Below are 19,689 nucleotides of genomic sequence, written 5' to 3' on the forward strand. Positions count from 1 at the left end.
GCTCGGAGGAGGGAGCCCCTCAGTGGGAAAAGAGTGGGGGAGAGTTCTCATGTGGGAACCTGCTTGGGCTGAGCTACCAGGATAAATATTCACCAGGCAGATAATGAGATGAGACACTCCCAGCCAGGGAGACAGAAGTAGACAGACTAGAGAATGGAGAGGGAGCTGAAAGTACAGACAATGAGATAAACTGAGAATCTGGGAAGACAGCCTTTTTCAAGCATCTTTGAAGTACCTTCCCAATCATCTTTGCGTGTAGTGTACAAGACCAAGACGCATCCTTCAGTTACCTTTGACCCAAGGAAGGTGAGTTCTAGATGCCAGTTGGCCTTGGTGTGACACCAAGGAGTTTGGGTTCCTTCTAAGGATTTGATAGGGGGTGTTGGAGCATGTGGAGTAAAAGCACATGTCCATATTTTCATTTTGGATTGTGTTAAGTTATAAATGAGTGAACTTAACTTAAACTGCCTTATGCTCAAAGAGAATTTTTCCCCTCTCTCATAAGTGGGAGATCTGGGGTAGGGAGGTTTTCTGGCTTTAGGTACAGTGAAATCCAGGGGTGAAAGTGTTGTTATCAGGGTCCTGTCTCTCTGTGCCTTTCTCTCCACAAGTCTCTGTCATTTCTCCTCTTGATTATCTTTGAGCGCCTCTTTTACACAAATTGACTTGATTCTTAGGAGCCTTCTTCACATGTTAATAAAGATGGATGCGGGTATCTTCAGATATTTTATATATATACATATAGTAGCAATACAGGGAATGAACCCCAGGCAGACGTCCTGGGGACTTCTCTGGCTTGGTTGACCACAAGCCCATTCCTAAACCAATCTTTGTAGCTAAGTATATATATATATAATCCATCTGGGTCTGGGTCAGATGCCATTCCCTTTACAGGCATTGGGGGAATTAACCTGTAATTTCCTAAACTACTTGGAATGGGCTTCCCATTTGGCATAGGAATCTGAGCTACAGAAAAAAAAAAGGCAGTAGGAAAGTAGCAAAAATTCTACTAACTGCATTCTGCTAGAATATAGAGGAAGAATGGAAAAAGAAAACAGGGAAAAGAATAAAATTGAAATACTCTTTCTTCTAGATGTTTCTAAATGACTTCGATTTTATTTAAATAATTAAATATGCCAAACTACCTTTCTCTCACCAACCACCCCTGCTTTTTTTTAAGCTGCTAAACAAAGAAAAGGGGATTAAAAATTCGAGTGAACTTCAGTGGAAATAGAGAGTGTGTAAATTGACACAGTGTACCACACACACAAATAGGATTAACCTGGTGCAGCTTCCTGCAGCATTCATTTCACGTGAATTCAGACAACACATTGGCTTGATATGAAAACAGATGAATCTATTATAGAGTAGAATGTAATGGACAGTGTAAAAGAAAAGGAAACATGAAGTATCAACGTAATGTAGACTTCCTACTTTGTGTTGGGTCTCAGTCCCCCTTGAGTAGGCATTTGCTTCCTCTACAGTTGGGTTAGTTAAGAAGAGAAGGTTGAGAAGTGCTGGGCTCCACCTTCCTGGATTCAGGAAAGCCACACACGATGAAGTCCTCATGTAAATGACGTGTCGGGAGACTATATCTGGGAATTGGGTAATGCCCATGGAATTTTGACACCTCAACAGCAGGGTTTAGGGGGTGGGAGGTGGAGGAGTCAGGGCTGTGATGGGAGGGGGAAGGCGGAGGGTGGGGGGTGAGTCCTGTAATTCTTGCCTGAATGCTTGGCTTTCTTTTTATAAGATGACTGGCTGCACTTGAAATCTGTTGTTCACACAGTCTTAGCTTTACCGAAGTCAGATACTTTTTCTCCTTGTCTGTGTTGTTATTTTATGAGCTGCTCAACTCTATTTTCAGTAGCATTCAAGTTAATGGTACCATGACTTATATTAAAAGGGAGATTAAAAATTCTCAACAACCTGGTGACCTTAAGCCTTCCAAATGCTAGGCTAGGCACATTATCTTTCTTCTCTCCTGCAAGGACTGGGGAAAGTTCCAGAAAGTTCCTCGCCCAACAGAATGGGTTACTGCTGTCCTGCACACTTTGTTAAGCTTTACAGTGGACATTGGCAGATCAAGTTACAGCATAGGACTTACATGTCAATTATGCCATGATTTTAGGAGGAAGGGAGAATGGCTGAGAGGTTAAAAAAAAAAAAAAACAAACCCAAAGCCTTAGCTTTTAAAGACTTATGAAATTGTAGTTCCTTTGTGACATTTGATCGATCACTTTTCTTAATTTCCATTCTGATAACGATCTCCCTAGCCTTTTCCTAAGAAGCTCCTTTCATGGCAGAAACACTGTCCCGTGTATGCCTGAGAGACACAGGGCCAGTCCTACAGGGTGGGGGACAATGGAAGGTGTCCCTGTCTCTTTGAGTTGATTTGTTAATGTTTTCTCGGGCTTCCTGAAGTCCAGGTATCTGCAGAAGTTATGATTTTAGGATATAAAAATATTATAATCACAGCTAGGCATGGAACCAGCTTCAGAGAGAGAGAGAGAGAGACTGAGTCAGACATTTGGAGGATGAGAACCAAGTTAGCAAAATATGAAAATTAGAAACAGAGAAGCCCAAATGGCCCCATGCATTCATGAATGTCCCGAGGAGGAAACATCTGTGCTTGTCTGCTTCTTGGCTTACAAACTGAATCCAGGCATATTTTCATCACAGTGGTTGCATTTGAATAGGAGTGAAGGTCACCAGGATTAAGGGTTTTGACCTGTCAATGCAATGGGGTTTGGGTTGGCGTCTTTATTTTTGGTCTGTAAAGTCTTTTGTTCAATGCAAGGTTGATCTCCCCCTGAGAAGGCCTTGAGTGGCGGTGGATCAGCTCCGTGTTTCTAGGGAGTCCCTCCTCCTGCTCTGACTGCCGCTGTCCTGTCGGGACTGGAGCCGAAGCCCTCCCTCCTCCCTCTGAGGCTGCGATGCAGGATGCCCTCCAGTGCTGGGTGGGTAGCCTAAGGGCATGCTCTCTTGGGGTCCAGCTAATGGACCCCTTGTCTATCCCTGGGTTTTGACGGTTTACTACTTAACCTCCTAGCATTTCCCCAAAGAGCATAGTATGTACGTAAATGCCCTGGAAGCATTCTGTCCTGCTTGTTAATTACATGCAGTTGATTATGATTATTTTGCCTTGAATCCGTTGTCAGGAGATATTCTATCCAGGTAGTTTCCTCAAATGTTGGACCTTGTGCAGTTTTCAAAATGCTCCCTACCGGAGATTGGAAAGAAACTATGGCCAGTTTTGAAAGTGCTCACCCCCGTAGCCCTGCTGTTGAGTCTGGCCTTCTGGCCTCTTTCTCCCAGCACCTTCTTCCTGCATCTCTACTTGGAATAACCTCTTGGGGATCCCTGGGTGGCGCAGCAGTTTAGCGCCTGCCTTTGGCCCAGGGCGCGATCCTGGAGACCCGGGATCGAATCCCACGTCGGGCTCCCGGTGCATGGAGCCTGCTTCTCCCTCTGCCTATGTCTCTGCCTCTCTCTCTCTCTCTCTCACTGTGTGCCTATCATAAATAAATAAAATAAAATAAAAATTTATAAAAAAAAAAAAAGGAATAACCTCTTGTCCAGTTATTTGGAAAGGGGGAGAAAACCCTCGTCCCTCAGGAGAGCCCTGCACAGTTGTAGCTGTGAAGCCACGTTCCCATATCACTGTGGGATATTCAGCGGTGCCCAGCTTCTCCTCTGTTCCTGTCTTCCACTCATCTAGCACGTCCTCTGGCTCTGTTCCGTTGCAGGTTTTCACATTGGCTCATCCTTCCCTTGCTTGCTGGCTCTCTGCCTAGTCAGAGGCAGCCTGCTCTTCTGGCTTTCTAGAGAATTTTGGGGGATGTCCCTACTTAGAATTGTTGCAGCCACGCCCGCCTCCCCCACCATGCAGGCCCTGTGGCTACCGCTTGACCCAGAACATGTGGCTACATGTCCTAGTTTATATTTAAAAACCTCAGGATCTGAAGTTTTATGAGAGCCCAGTTCTGTCTCCTGGCTACCATAGGTCATTGGTATCCAGCACCAAGTATTACGGTCCCTCAAGTCAGTGGGCAGTAGTTGAATGGAAGGATTGGTAGAGTAGTTTATAGACGAGGGGCAGGTGGTGTGTGATGCGATGAGTACCATTGTATTCATACGTCCACGCTTGTTTGGAGATAGTCATCAACGATGACGACCTTTAGTTGCTGAGCACATGACCTTTAGTTGCTGAGCACATACACCGTCTTAGTGCCTTAACTGCTGTAGGTGCATTCTCTCGAACATTCACAACAAGCCTGTATGGCAAGCATTAATATTCCCATTTTACAGATGAAAGAATTGAGACAGTTACCCAAGGTGAGTGGAAGAATCAGTGTCCTTATGCAGGTGCATCGGATTTCAAAGCCAAAGCTTTCCGTTATGCTGTACTGCTACGTGTTGACAAAGAAAGAATCCTGGAGTGATCCTTAGTAATCCATCTCAAGAGCCTTCTCTTGAGTGTGACACCATATTTGTTCATTGATTGATTGATTCTTTTTTTTTTTTTTTTTTTGCTTGCTATGTGCCAGGCACTAGAATGGACTCCAGAGTTTTAAAGGTGAGTTAAGCTGAACCTTGTCCTTGAGGATCCCATAGTTTAGTGGGGGAACCTCTTGCTCAATGCCACTGATTTAGCGTCTGGTATATAGAAACTGTCTTTGAGCTTTCTCTTGTTTCAAACCATTTTATCCCCTTGATTATGAAAAAAAAAAAAGTTCTTGCCCTGAAGTAACTTAATTTAGGGGATGGCATAGACTAAGATGGAAATTTTTAGGTCTGTATGGGGTTTAAAAAATTAATCTTGTTACTGGAGCTGTTAGCGGCTTTCTGCGTTGAAGTCAGATTCCATAAAAGGAGCTAAGACAGCATTTGTTTTATATTTACATGCTCCCTCGCAACCTCTAAAATACTTTCCAGGTATGTTGATTTGATTGATCCTTATAAGGGCAGATTTTTGATCCGTGTTTCACAGAAGTGATTCTCAGACGCCGCTCTCAGTGTGTGATTAGCCCAGTGTCCCCCTGGGTTCTCTGCCTGCAACATACCACTATTCGATGGGAGGAAGAGGTTTGCTGGGAGAAAGCTTGCAGGAAGGAGAGAAGGTCTGTCAACTGGAGGGACATGCGATTGGAAATATCCTGCCTCGTTTGGGGGGAAGTAGAGAACAAGGAACGTGCATTTAGCAGGACAGCAACTGGAGTGAGCCAGCAGTTTGACGATGGTCAAGTCATTGAGCACAGCAAAGCCCCGGGAGCAGGGGGTCCGCTCTGGCTGCTGTCACGGAATACTGGGGACGGAGTGGCTTAAATGACAGAAAAGAAATGTATTTCTCCAAGTCAGGGCACAGTGTGTGAGTGTGTGATGTGGGCTCAAGGGGCACAATCAACGTGGTCGTGGTCGTTTGCACTGAATGAAGTAAGTGGAAGGTAAGATTTCTGCAAACTTCAGCCTTTCCTTCAACGTCTTGGCAATTCACGTAGTGCTTCTCGGTGCCCGGAGGAAGAGGGAATAATGATGGCACAGCAGTGAGTGTTATTTGCACTGATACAAGCAGAGGCTGCCATACAGAGAAGTTATCTCTCTCTCTCTCTCTCTCTCTCTCCTTTCTTTCAGCCATACAAAAGTCTTGAGGATCTATTATTTTGAAGTCCTTTAGATCCAAATTTGACCCCCTGTGAAGGTTCTCTGTCAATGAAAGGATATCACTGTATGGAGGACCCCACGAGAAAATAGGATCCTTGCACACTGGCTCAAGTGCATGATGAAAAGCGTATGACCTTGTGTTCTTTCCCTATTCCTACCGCAATCAGGTATAGTTTTGCGTAAGTCCTTCCTTCCCAAGTTAGGATGATTCACTGATGACTATAAAGCCCTTTTCCATGGTAATTATAATCAGAGTTCTGAGCACATTTATGCATCTATATAGCTTTTCAGTTTTGTACTTAAGTGGGTGCCATCCGAAGTATTTTGAGGTCTGATTTAGCTCTACGAGTTTCCAGTGAAAACCCATTCTTGTGTTTCTAGCACTTTCAGCAGCAAGGTAATGGAGCTGATCTGGTCATAAATGACCATGGTGAGCGGATGACTTCAAAGCTCTTCTCTGTGTGAAGATAGTGTTATTTCCTCCTCCCAACCATAGAAGCATCCATTTTCAAAATAACGAGCCTCATACTTGCTCTTTTTAGGATATTAGATGGTACTAAATAGCCAGTTTATCAAGAATTCATTGAGTTAGCAGGCATAGGGGTTTTCCAGCCTCTAATGGGGGGGGGGGGAGCAGGGAGGCCTCACCAGGAAAGGGGTAGAGCCAAGTGTGGTCCCCTTTGCCTCATGTGGGCAACTGGCAGGCTGCAGAGCCAAGGGTGCGGCAGGGAGCTTTTTGGGCACAGCATTACTTAAACATCAGAGGGTATTATGTGCAAATCTGAGCAAGATTAAAGGACCCAGGTTGCACTGTGCGGCGAGGGAGGATGAGATTGGCTTTCCCCAGCTAGAAAGACTGGATGCGTTTTAAAAAGTATTTTAACCTCAGGGATTTCTAAGTTCTCCTGGAATCTGTTACCATCCATTAGCTCCCAGGGCTCTGAAGCCCTAACTGTTGGAGATATGACAGGAACAGGGTGATTTGCCGGCCTTTGCGGTGGGGTTTGGATACTAAGGCGCCAAGCAAGACTGGAAAGGCTCCTGCAGATCTGATGACGGAGGTAGGGAGATCACCCAGAGCCTGCCTGCAAATCAGGTGGCTTGACAGCCTCGAATAAGAAGTGCAGTGATCAGCTACGCTGTCCTGTTTCTAGCAGGACGACAAGAGTACTTACGAGCCTCAGGTTGGAAATGCTGTTGCTTCAACTCTTAATTCATGATGATGTCATCTCCCGCCGTACAGCTGTGTGGAGGACAACAGCTGATAACGCTTTTTCCGCTGCATGAAGGTGATTTTAGAGTCATCAGCGATTCTGTGAGCTTCCCTTCACTTGGGCTATGCTTTTGCTACAGCTAGACAAGAGTTGTCAGAGGGCGACCTCTGCACTTCTGGAAATAATGATAGCAGTGATCATGATTGGGTGTGATAGGCATGTGCTATGGGCTTTCATCCTCCGCCTTATTAAAACTTCACACACAAAAATACGAAGACCCTCTGACTTGACATCCACTTGAAATACATTTTAAAACTAAATTTATACCATGAACGTGTCCTTCACAATCTGAACTTTTTTTAAAGATGAAACTTATTTTTTACTGATTATATAAAGGAAAAATCACTTGAAATCCATGCTTCTGTGATAGCCACAAATAACATTTGGGTACCCCTCCTTTCATCTCTCTCTCTCTCTCTTTCTGTGTATCTCTTCCTCTACACAAGCACACTGGTGTATGTGTCTGTGTGCAAATAATTCTTCATAAATTAGATCTTCTTAAACATTCGTGCACTGAAAAATTACATTGTTTTTTCTGCCTCTCTTCGCATCCACGCCCCCACTCTACCACCGATCATGTTGAACAACCTAGTTTCTGCATCTGTATATCTCCGCATTTCTCTCCATGTGTTATATAGACATTTAAAAATATATACATTTATGTTTTGTTTTGTACAAAGAGACATTCTCCAAAGCAGCATTAGTCATGTGATCAGGATCCAGCATATTCACAATCCTAAATAGTGAACAAGACATTCCAAAAAATAGAGGGGTTACTGTAATATACTCTGAATCTTACTTCCCTTACTGACCAGTAAGTACTTCCTGGACTTCCACTGTTGAGATGGCATATATCTCACTCATTCTCTTGAGTGACTTCATAGTAAGATGGGGGCAGGGGCTCCACCTAATTCTTATTTTCTGTTTGCATGATATCCTATTGTGAGATGTTCTCTCCACAGTGGATCACAATACTCACTCTGTCATATAGAAGCTTCTATTCTAAGAATAGTACCAATGATCGAGGGCAGGGGGCTACTCCAGAAATGATACTGGGATTCATTTCTGGGCTTTTGAGTCTGTTCTGTTATTCATTTCCATGCCATGTCTTTGCTTTTTTGGTTAAATTTTATTTATTTATTCAAAAGTGAGAGAGAGGAAAAAAAGAGAGGGAGAGGGAGGGTCAGAGGGAGAAGCAGGGAGCCCTACTCGGGGCTGGATTGCAGGACCTGAGATCATGACCTGACCTGAAGGCCACCCAGATGTCCCCTCCATACCATGTTTTGATTTTAATGGATTGAAGTCTGGTATGGCCCTTCCTCATTATTCTTTCTCAAAAATTTATTGCCAATTTCTGAACGTTTAATGTTACCTAAACAGATATGATAACCACTTTAAAAATTTGGGATTCTAATTGACATTGCATTAAATGAATATATGAATTTTTAATTTATATACATATTTCTAATCTTTTTTTGCCTTTAAAAAAAAATTATTCATGAGAGACACAGAGAGAGAAAGAAACGCAGAGGCACAGGCAGAGGGAGAAGCAGGCTCCATGCAGGAAGCCCAAAGTGGTCTTGATCCCGGGACTCCAGGATCATGCCCTGGGCTGAAGGCAGCGCTAAACCGCTAAGCCACCCGGGCTGCCCTTTTTTTTGCCTTTTTGATGCTATTATAATGCTATTATATTTTCCTTGCAAATGTGGAGAAAAGCTCTAAATGTCTAGCTGTCTGATCAAACTCCTTCCTTGATTCTAGTAGTTTTCATTTTTTTTTATTTTTATTTTTTATTATTTATTTATGATAGTCACAGAGAGAGAGAGAGAGGCAGAGACACAGGCAGAGGGAGAAGCAGGCTCCATGCACCGGGAGCCCGACGTGGGATTCGATCCCGGGTCTCCAGGATCGCGCCCTGGGCCAAAGGCAGGCGCCAAACCGCTGCGCCACCCAGGGATCCCTAGTTTTCATTTTTGAACCAGAAATTCATTGGTTGGAATTTCTGGGTATATAAACATCATTGACAAAAAAGGAAAATTTTATCTCCCCCCCTACTCTATTTATACTATTTTATTTTCTTCTGTGCGCTGTTGAATTGTAATGATAATAGCAGGTATCCCATTTTATTCCTGGCATTGTTTAGAATGGTGTTTGCAGTTGATTTTCAATAAGTAGGTATTTTCATATTCAAGGAGTTTCTCTCTATTTATATTTTACTTTGAGTCTTATTAATAATAGCTGTTGAATTTTACCAAATGTTTTTTAGAACCTATTGATGTAGCCAACCACTTTTCTTCCATGCATCTGTTGCTATCATGAATGATGTTAATGGATTTGCTGGTGTGGAAATGGCCTTTTTGGAGTATACGCCACTTGATCACTGGCAGTATCCATTTCATTTACTTTGGGATGTGCTTGCTAATATTTTACTTAGAATTTTTATAAGTGGGATAACAAGCAAATATTTATAAGTGGGATTGCTCTGTGGTTTTCTTGTATTGTACTGTTTTTATCAATTTTGCTTTAAAGGCTAAACCAGTTTTATAAAATGGATTTAGGGGCTTTCTCTAGGTTTCTATAGTCTTGAATAATTTAAATAACATTTTTATTCTTTGTAAGTTATATGGGACTCACTGTAAAATCCTGTTTCCGTTCTCTTCTTAGTGGTAGGAGTTTAACCACTTTTCCAATCCCTCCTACGATAATTGACCGATTCAGTTTTCTACATGAGTCAGTTTTGTTGATTTATATCTTGTAGAAATTCAGACCAAGAACCTCAGAATGCATTTGCTTCTTTTTCTTTCTTTCTTTTTTTTTCTTTTTTTCTGGGGGGGAGGGGCAGGGGAGAAGGAGAGGAAGAGAGACAAGAGGAGGGAGAGAGATCATCTTAAGTAGGCTCCACACCCAGTGTGAGCTTGATGCCGAGCTCAGTCTCACAACCCTGAGGTCATAACTTGAACTGAAATCAAGTGTCAGATGCTTAACCGACTGAGCCACCCAAGGGCCTCTCCTTCTTTTTCTTCTTCTTGCCTCCAGCCTTGCTCCTTCTCCACTCCTGCATTTCCTTTCCTTCTTGACTATGACTGTTATGTCTGCAGCCTGTCTGTTATTTCAGAAGCCTTTCACATCCAGTTAACATGCTCTCAGTTATGGTATCTATACTATCTTAGATTTCACAATATATTTGCAAGATATACTTCTTATCACTGTTCTTTCTCCTTTCCCTTTGCCTCTCTCTTGAGGTCTCTGCTCTGATGCATTTTTGTTGCATTCGAGTCCTTCCCCATATTTTTTACAGATGAAGCAAGGAATTTATTTATTTTTGAATTGTTGCAATTCTCCAAGAATTTTCTTTCTAGCTGGGTAAGCCTTGGACAGTTTAGCTTACTGGGCCCTTAGTTTCCTTATCTGTAGAATGGCAGTACCAATAACAGCTACCGGGTAGGAATATTGTAAACACTAAATGCGTTAGTGTCAGTGTTCCGGTCACCTACTGTTATATAATGAACTACCCCAAAACAGCAGTGCAAACAACTTATTACCTCTCGTGGTTCTGCGGCTTGGACTTGGCTGAGCCAATCTTGTTTGGGGGCTCTTGTGTGGCCAGAATCAAATAGCAGCAGAGGCTGGAATGGTCTGAAGGTTCAGCCAGTCTTGATGTCCAGCATGGCTTTTTTCACTCATGTGCCTGTTTTTCTCATACAGCCTCTCTCTTCATCCAAGAAGCTGGACTTTCCTACTTAGAAACCCCAGGAGGCAGAAAAGTGCCAGTCCTCATAAAGTCTTGGCTTAGAGCTGGTACAATGACACTTCTACTAGATTCTATGAAATGGGAGACTAGATCCCATCCTGAACAGGCGTGAGTGAAGGGGGAGGGAAGGAATTAATGGAGCCACCTTGTAGACGAACTATCACAATAAGTGAAATGTGTAGAATTGAACCTGGCAGTGAATAAGTGCTCCATGAATATTAACTCAGTGGTACTATTGTTGTGGTTATTAAATTCTTTTGTGTGGTTATTAAATTAACTTCAATATTTCCTGTTACTGTGGGAAGTGAAAGATATCTCGGATGGGCATAGAATTCAGGGAGTGTGATTCTTTCCTCTCAATAGCATGCAGATGAAGTCTGATGTCAGTCTAATTCTCTTTCCTTTATAGGCAGCTTGTTATTTTTTGTCTAGAAGCTTTCAATATTTTTCATTAAGATCAGAAATAAGACAGCTATTACCGCTTTTTAACAGAATTCTGGAGTTTTTAGAAAATATGAGACAAGAAATGACAGGAGGAAATATTAAAAAGGAAAAGTAAAATTTCCTCTTTGAGCTGATGATTATTTTTAGAAAACCCAGGAGGCTCTATTAAGAAACACTAACTAGAATTAAAGAGGGAATATAGGAAGATAAGTGATTATGAGATAAACACATAAAAACCATAGCTTTTCTTTTCTTTTCTTTTTTAGATTTTACTTATTTATTCATGAGAGGCAAAGACACAGGCAGAGGGAGAAGCAGGCTCCCTGTGGGGAATCTGATGCGGAACTCGATCCCAGAACCCTGGGATCATGCCCTGAGCCTAAGGCAGACAGACGCTCAACCGTTGAGTCACCCAGGCGTCCCTTTAGTAATCATTCTTAACTTCAGACTGGATAAGCTCTTTTACCCTGCCAACTGTAGTCCTTTTGCAAGATTGGGACATTTTCTTCTATGGTTTCTTGAGTGTTTGCCTTTCCTCCATCTACTCCTTTTTCTCTGCATGTTCTTGTGATTTGTATGACTGTGATATGCCAACTGCCTTTTTTTGGAGGGAGGGAGATTTGCTCTTTTATAAGGTTCTGATGTTCCTCTTTTGGAAGACTGTCCTCTATTTTAGGATAGGATGAAGATGGCAGAAAGTGGCTCTGTGTGTGTGTGTGTTGGGGGGCGTTATTTTGTCTCATGGCTGTCCTAGAAGTGCTGGCAGTGAGAGATTTCAGAGAGAGGCTGCTTTCTTCTCTTTAGAACATGTTCTTGCTACCTGGGAGACTGGGAGAGGAGTGTGCAGGAGGTTCTTCTGGCGACGTCAGTGGAGCACAGACAGGTGGAGCGGCCCACTGGCCAAGCCTCAGGCTCATGAAGTTGTAGCTGTTCAGTGTTCTATGCCTTGACCTGAACGTTGAGGGTGAATGCAGCAATGAGTAAGCCATGGAAATATTAAGAGAATAATAAGCAGAAGATAAGTGGTGTTGGTCAAATAGGATGGATGGAGGAGAAAGATGATAATTTTTTTAAAAAGGACATAAAGTGATTCCATTGCAAAATAAAGTTTTCTAGAATTTAAACAAAATGCTTTGTAAATGAAACATTCTGTAGATATCAAGAAATTGTTAGCAGTGATTGCCTCTGGAGAGGGGGCAGTGGGATGACTGGAGGACCAGGGTGAGAAGATTACTTCCTTATCTTTGATATTTAACCCTACATCACTTTGACACATCATATATGGATGTAATTATGCAATTGAATGTGGAATGGAGTGGGCTGTTAGAAAAAAACCTAGTTGTGGTGTTAGGGTAGGCTGGAAATTTTCTGTTTCCAAATTACAGGAGAATATGGCATTTAATTTGGAAGGCAAAATGCATCTTTATTTTTATTATCTACTAATGAAACCACAAGAGGATTAGTGGTGCCTATGACTTTGTCATCAGTAGAAATCTAAAATATTCTCAGATAACATTAGAATTGTTACAGACATCTTAAAATATCATTTATGCTCATCACTGCTTGAAATTATGATCATTATTAGCATCACCACTAGAGCTTGATACTTAATGTCATAATAAAGAAGCATATATTATTGCTATATCACAAGTTTGTGTATTTTTCTATTGATATTTAAATATAATTGGTTTGCTTTGTCATCCTGTGTATTTCACTTTATGCATTTAAAAATACTGCTTTGGAAAACAAAATAAAAATAAAAATACTGCTTTGGGAAAGGGTCCATTGGTTTCCACTAGACGGATAAAGGGATCTCTGTCCCCAAAAGAGTCAGGAACTTTTGAGATATAGACTGTTGTGATAAACCGGTCTGGAAGTTCCAAGTGGAAAAAAACATTTCGGAATACAGAGCAAAGTATATAAATAAAAGGCCAAAATTATTAGGGAGGTATTAAGACACTTGGCAGACAGCCTGACCCTTCCCAGATGGACAGAATGGAATCCTTCATCGTAAAAGGATAAATCTTCCCAATAAGTGTGGTTGGGAACATGGTTATGTCTGCTTTGGCTCTTGGTGTTGCTTTCCTTGTAGGGCCTCTTAAAGAAAAACGCGACATTGGCAAATCTTCGTTGGAGAACAGCTTTGTGTTTTCAAGTTAAATTTTATGTCCACAGAACTCCCCAGGCTCAGAATGGCTGTCGCGGGCCAAGCCCCTTCCTGCAGCCCGTGTGACTGTCCCTTGAGAACAGCTCCCTCGGCAAGAGCCAAGACTGGAGCGGCTGCGGCCTGGCCGGGGGGCTGGTGGGAGTCCCGGGACCGCCCCTGGGTGCTCTGGACCTGGAGGGACGGGTCGCCCTCAGCAGGGATCCGCAGGCGGGGGGCACGTCCTCTCTGAGCGCTGCTCAGCCCGCCCTCCAGGGGTTCCCCGGCTCTTACCATTTTTCCTGGGGTAACAAAGAACTCCTGCCTGGTTGTCTGCTGATTATGGGTCTCAGCTGGGGTTGATGTAGCAACAGGAGAGCATTGTCAGTGCTTGAGACTACTGATTGTGTGCCCGTGTAGGAAAGCAACAAATGCAGGGTGTGTGTGTGTGTGGGTGTGCGTGTGGGTGTGCGTGTGTGTGTGTGTGTGTGTGTGAGAGAGAGAGAGAGAGAGAGAGAGAGAGGAAGGGAACCGAGGGAGAGGAAGTTCATAGTTCTTTTTTTCTGGAGGATGACAGGGAGAGAATCTTGTCTACACAAATTTTTTTTAAACCCTGGGATTATGTATTCATGTGATTTTTCCCCCCAGAGGAAGCTGCCAATGCTACTGGCCATTGTGATAGTGGCTTGTTAGCTCTTGATTAAATCCATTTAAACTTTCTGCTAACACAATTGTTAATAGCAGCTGCTGCTCAATTATATAGCAGCACTTTTTAAAAGTGCCAGGACATCCTTCCTTTCAGGTTTTGATAAAAATGAAGGATTCAGGAAGGTTGCTTTTGGGTGTTAGCGTTTGCTCTAATTTGGGACCTTCCCCAGAATATGCAAAGAAACAAACTGCAATGCAGCAATAGTCTTGCCGATGTGCATAGGGCGGTGTCTGTTTGCATGCATCCGATGCGTCCACACTGCATGCATCCCATGCGTCCACACTGCATGCATCCGATGCGTCCACACTGCATGCATCCCATGCTTCCACACCCCTGGGCGCACTTAACAGGGCCTGACTTCCCTCTGGGGCAGATGTGAGGCTCTGCGAGACCGGTTTTGTTCCCTCTTTCTGCTCCTCCTCTCCCCCGCCCCCCATGACAGTCGCACCTCTGGGCTTCTCACTATATTGCCGGCAGCAGAAAGGGCGAAGGGCAAGGAAGGAAGAGCAGAAGCCACATGGCGGGGTCGGCTCTCCTGGAGCCCTTCTGTGGCTTCCATTGGCATCTCATCAGCCTGGACCGCGCCGCCTGCAGGGAACTCTGGGGAGTGTATTTCGAGTCAGGCCAGCTGCCACCCTGAACAAAATTGAATCTCTATTTGTAACAAAGGAGTGACTGGATCTGGGCACGTAACCTTCAGCCTGGCACGAGGCCCTTACCGCACCCCTCTGTCTTCACTCCAGCTGTCTCTTGCTCATGTGTCAGGGCTCTGTCTGTGTCTTCTTCCCCAGGACGCCCCCGGGGATCCCCAGGAGGGGTTCAGTAACCATTCTCTGGGCATCGTTTGGCTACACAGCTAACATCACACCTAACCTACCTCTGTCATCTGGAATGATCTGTTTTGTGACAGATGTTGTAAGTACTGTCGGAGGAGGGTTTGTGTCCAACTTCTAATAATCCCAGTTGCTAAAACAGTACTTGGCCCACAGTAGGTGTTTACTTAAAGCACCTGAACTGTTGAAAACAGGGTAAGCTTACTGAAATTCAGGGATCTCAGAGCACTTTTAGTTTTTTAAAAATCCTTTTTAAAAATTTTTCCCTGTTTTGAGGTACAATGTATATACATTTATAAGTGCATCTGTTGCATATGTAGTTTTAGATGTTTTTAATCTTGTAAAACATATTGGTTGTTGGTGTCAGTGTACATGCAAGTGTGTGTGTGTGTGTGTGTGGCGGGGGGGTCTTTATCTGAGTGCAGCTGTTAAATGCACCGGTTATGTCCTATGGCACCAAGTGTTTTCAGAACCATGAACCAAGTAGGGTTTAGAGACAGTGGCCTCAGACATGGAATTCCAGTGCTGTAATGAAGGTGCAGCTCACCCAGACCCTGCTCCTGGGATGTTGGAAGACAAATGACGTTGTTGACCTGAAAAGTGTTTTGAACTCTTACCTCTCCAAGAGAAAGGTCCTATGTTAATTCCTGGCACAGTTAATCCTCTATTCCCCATGTCAATAGGGGGGAAAAGAGAGAGCAGATTGTCTAAAGGTCATTGATTCTTGATTTTGGAATTCAATGATAATATATTTTGGATGTTGGCAGGAGATCAGTCTCCTGTGTGGGTAGATGAGGCTATTGCTAATGCAAGGCATGAATTTGCATTATCAGTTCCTGTCTAAGCTGTATCAGGGGCAGGTGGGGTAGAAGCAATTTGTATCAAGAAGGGCCAAGTCGTGTGTGATATGTTTACGTCTCTGGCTGTCTTGAATTCCATCTTTGTTTTCTGATTAGAACCAGGTTTACATTTCAGTAAACCTGGGTTACATTTCAGTCTTTATTATTTATGTATTTATTTATTTATTAGTTTTATTTTTTTATTTTTTAAATAATAAATTTATTTTTTATTGGTGTTCAATTTGCCGACATACAGAATAACACCCAGTGCTCATCCCGTCAAGTGCCCCCCTCAGTGCCTGTCACCCATTCACCCCCACCCCCCTCCCTCCTCCCCTTCCACCACCCCTAGTTCGTTTCCCAGAGTTAGGAGTCTTTATGTTCTGTCTCCCTTTCTGATATTTCCTACCCATTTATTCTCCCTTCCCTTCTATTCCCTTTCACTATTATTTATATTACCCAAATGAATGAAACATATAATGTTTGTCCTTCTCCGATTGACTTATTTCACTCAGCATCATACCCTCTGTGAAGAGTATGTCCAGATCCTGGGCAGGGCTACTGATGAAGTCATCAACCACTGGGGGCTCATGAGTGAAGGGTTGGTCAAAGATCCCTGTGTCCCAAAGTGTGGTCCTGAACGAGCAGCGTCAGCATCACCTAGGAAACCTGTTAGAAATGAGAAGATCCTCCCACCGTGCACTTACTCAGTCACAAACCCTGGCAGTGAAACCCAACAATCTGTGTTTTAGTGAATCCTCTGGGTGATTCGGATGCAGGGTCAAGTTTGAGAGGTTAAGGCCATAAAATCAAGATGTTTCCAAAGTGTCTTGGATCATGTCTCTCAGAATTCAGCCCCAAGTAAAAAAAAATCTTTGACAAACAGGCAATAAGAATGACATCAACCATCATGTTTCCCCTTTGGCCTTCTTCTTTAGGAAATGTGAAGCCATGCGGACTGCTCAGTCACAGTCAGTACATTTTCCGGGGCTTTTTATTTCCTCTTCCTTTCCATGAATTTTATTTGCTGCTTTTATTTAATAGCCTTACTATGAGTCTTTTATTATAGACCTTCTCAAATCCATTTTTCTAGTAAGTGGGTTGGCAGCGTGGGTGGGATATAATCTGAAATAAATTGACTCACTCACATGGTGATTGGCAGAAGTATTTGACTAAGAAATGTACTAGAGAGTGAGGGAAGCTAGCATGGAATTAAACAGATCTTGCAGAAAACGCCACGCATACCCTTGAATATTTGTATGTGGTGAGAAGATGCAAACAGCATAGAAACATAGAAAATGAAAGTAAAAACCTCCCTCCCTCTTCCAGGATGAGGCCTTTCCCCAAAGATCATTATTAACAATTTCTTAGGTATTTTTTCAGAAAATAAAAGTTATGCGTAGAGCCTATATATATATATATATATATATATATATATATGTATGTATATTTATGTATTTCCTTTTTTGAAAACACAAAAAGGACCATAGTGTACTTTCTCATGTGCATCTCCTTTTTTCCCCTCCATAATATATCATGTAGATCTTCTTCCCTTTTTTTTTTTTTTTTTAAGATTTTACTTATTTATTAGAGAGAGAGAGAGGAGAGAGGGAGCACAAGCAGGGGGAGGGGCAGAGGCAGAAGGAGAAGCAGACTCTCCAGAGCAGGGTGCCCGATGTGGGGCTCGATCCCAGGACCCCAGGATCATGACCTGAGCCAAAGACAGACATTTAGCCAACAGAGCCATCCAGGCGCCCCAGTCTTCTTCCTTTTTTTTTTTTTTAAAGTTACACAATATTCCTTTGTATGGTATGACTTTCACTTATAAACCTCCCTGTTGTTGTTAGATATTTAAGTTATCACGAACATTCTCCCCTGTATTATCTTGGCACACTTTTGAAATACATCTTCTGGGTACATTGTTGGAAACAGAATTTTTGGATTAAAGAATACATACATTAAAAAAAAATTGGTAGATGCTTTTTAATTACCTTCCAAAAAAAGATAAACTAATTTGCTTCTCAGGTGAGATTGTCCTTTTCCCACACACGCATTAACATAGGGCATTATCGAATCAAAGTATTTTGCCGGTTTTATGGGTCAATGAATTATATTGTTTTAAATCATTCTTTTGATTCACTTTTCTTTTAAGTCTGATAAGGCTAAACATTTTTAAAAGATTTATTAGTCAATTTTTATTTTATTTTTGTGAACTGTTGTTTAGGGATGATGTTTATCCATATTTTTCTTGATCTAAACCTAAAGTTTCTATACCTGGAAATCTTTAAATCAGCATGGAAGTTGTGTTTGTTGTTGTCTTAATACCGATTTTCTGATTCTGCCTTAGGCTTCCTGGGTCTGTGTCTGTAATAGTCTACTTTTTCAGATAATGTTGATGATCAGTCACACTGGGACTGGGTCTGTGAGCCGCGTAAACACGGTACAGTATCCCAGAGAGATCTCTTAAGCCAGCGATGTGTCTGTCCTTTTATCCAGTTAACAGAAAATAAATACTCAGGATTGCATTGTGGGCATTGTGATCATTGGGAGCCAAAATACTGTCAACTTTTTCCATTTTTTAAGCTAAAAATTGTAAATAAAATTCCATTTCATCTTAGGATCCAAACTGTCTCATGTGCTGGGAATGGAAACGGAAGCTAGATAATAAATACTTCCAGGAGAATTCCTATGTGTGAATTACATGGCAGTGAAATGTGCATCTTTCATAATCATGAGCCCGTGTTCCCCGTACCACCATCTGAGTTGAAGACCAAACATAGTGATAATTTTTTGCTGGGTTTCTGGTATTTTTTTTTAATTTCCCTTGTATTTCAATTGTTTTTGACGATGTCACACTCTTCTCAGAAGCTCTCTCATGTGGCTTGCGTTTTCCTTTCTCCCTGACTTCACAAAAGGTTAACATGTCATTAAGAATCATCCAACAGTTGGCCTTATCCTCACACAAGGCAAATTGAGATGATTTAGGGGGATGTCCAGCAAGGTCCTCCAGAACCTCCTGGTGCTCAGTAGCCCTGAAGCCAACATCCTTGTCTACAGCCTTTCCTTGCAGTCAAGTTTGTAAGTTACTGGGTACTTCTCCTACCCTCTCCTCTATCACATTATATAGGAGAATAGACAAAGAGAACAAACCTGCCCAAATTTTATCACGTATAAAGGAAAATGAACTCTTATTTAAAAAAAAAAAAGGAATTAGGAAGAAAAGAGAATTTCATCTTTCCACCGTGCTACAGATTTACTAAACCAGATTCTGTGGCCCAGTTGTTCATATCCCATTTAGTTTATTCTCCTTGCCCACTCATTTCTCCCAGATTTGCACTTTCCATTTGTTCTTGAAATCAGCTAACAGTTCATCTATTCTCTGGCATAAGCGTTTCCCCTGGGAGTTTACCATTTGATTGGCCTTTTAATCTAGTTGTTAAAATTCTCCCAGTGTGTTTCAACGTGTTCGCCAGGGTTATTAGGAAAGTGAAGTTCACATATCTGTTTTCTGGAACTGGAACGGTACCAGGCAATTGATTTGCAGTGTGATTGGGGACCTGAAGAAGCATTTGGTACAGTTGCCAGGTTTACTCTAATTCTGGGCTCCATCCACACACTACACCTTACCCCGCAATGAGAACCCACTTGGGACTAGCTGAGTGCAGGTGTGCTTAAGTTAGGGACAGGGCCCACGGTAACTATAATTGTATCTTTACAATGTATGACGGGTCTTCAGCAATCCCAGAATCTATGACCAAGTCTCCCTAGAAGTAGCTGTTGTAATCATGTTTCTTCATAAATTTACGTGATTAGAAATAGGACTTGATAAGCAATGGAACCTTGATAGTGTAGATATTCAGGTAAGAGAATTGTGTTGTACTTTTTCACTTCTTCCCCCAAATTAATCTGTTTTATGTCACTCTTCAGAACAATGCATTTCAGAGTGTAAGAATAAGAAACAGTTTTGAAGTGATTTTATTAAAGCATTTATTGCCAACTATTTATTAATATTTTAAAAAATGCTCACTATAT

At 42.3% G+C, this 19,689-nt stretch overlaps 1 protein-coding gene across 6 annotated transcripts in view; it reads left to right on the forward strand.

Moving 5' to 3' along the window:
* LYPD6 (LY6/PLAUR domain containing 6) overlaps positions 1–19,689 on the forward strand; it is a 125,192-nt gene that overhangs the window by 58,552 nt on the left and 46,951 nt on the right. The window contains exons 2-3 of one of the 6 annotated variants that reach the window (XM_072757740.1): positions 4,551–4,579; positions 5,635–5,831. The exons of 4 other annotated variants lie outside the window; for them this stretch is intronic. The gene's annotated coding sequence lies outside the window, so the exon portion shown is untranslated. The remainder of the gene's footprint in view (positions 1–4,550; positions 4,580–5,634; positions 5,832–19,689) is intronic. One more of the 6 variants, XM_072757738.1, reaches the window with a different exon arrangement.

The sequence above is a fragment of the Vulpes vulpes genome, chromosome 5 (assembly GCF_048418805.1).
Source record: "Vulpes vulpes isolate BD-2025 chromosome 5, VulVul3, whole genome shotgun sequence".
In the NCBI taxonomy this organism is placed as follows: Eukaryota; Metazoa; Chordata; class Mammalia; order Carnivora; family Canidae; genus Vulpes; species Vulpes vulpes.